The sequence below is a fragment of the Penaeus monodon genome, chromosome 22 (genome assembly GCF_015228065.2).
Source record: "Penaeus monodon isolate SGIC_2016 chromosome 22, NSTDA_Pmon_1, whole genome shotgun sequence".
Classification (NCBI taxonomy): domain Eukaryota; kingdom Metazoa; phylum Arthropoda; class Malacostraca; order Decapoda; family Penaeidae; genus Penaeus; species Penaeus monodon.
In genome coordinates, this window is record NC_051407.1 from 1,763,046 (window position 1) to 1,763,864 (window position 819).

The window sequence follows — 819 nt, forward strand, 5'->3', positions numbered from 1 at the left end:
CAGTTGCAGACGCGACGGAAATTAACAAAATTGGTGTGCATTCCGGCAGTTGATTTGACTGCGATGTCCGTCGATTCGATGCGAGACACGCGCGCCACCCAAGGTAACGGCCGCCGCGGAATTAACGAGCGACCCTTTCGCGACCATCTGGGAGGGGGGGGTCGGAAGGAGGTAGTGGGGGGGGAGTTGGGGTCGGAGGGAGGTAGTGGGGGGAAGTTAAGGGGGGAGGGAGGTGGGTAGCGGGGAAGTGAGAAGTAAGGGGGGGAGGGGGGTAGTTAGGAGTGTTGATAGAAGTGTGAGGAGGAGGTTGGGTGAAGTTGGTGCTGGGGGGGGGAGGTGAAGTTAAAGGTAGGGGGGGATAGTAAGGGTTGTTGGAGGAAGCAATTAAGGTGAAGTTATAGGGAAAGGCAGGTGGAGGTGAAGTTAAGGGGGCAGAGCTAGTTAGGGTGTTGAAATTAAGGATGGTTTTACGCAGTTAAGGATAATGGCATTACTTGTGTGTGGGGGGGGAGGGGGGATGTTGAGGGAAGGAGAAGGATGATAGTGGGAGAAGTTGGGGGGGGGGGGTATAGTAGAGGGGACGCGGAAGGAGGAGGAGGGGGAGGTGGGGGGAGGGCGTAATATCGCAGCGTACCTCCAGAGAAATTCAATGCCAGTTGTTGCCAGAATTTATGAGAGAGACGTAAATAAGAATCAGAATGTGGAGAAAAAGGCGAAAAAAGGGATTTCAGAAAACAATAATAGTGTTTAAGGATGAGGGAGGGTGTGGGGATCTAGGGGGAGGGGGGGAAGTGGGAGAGTCAGCCAAGGGGAACATTA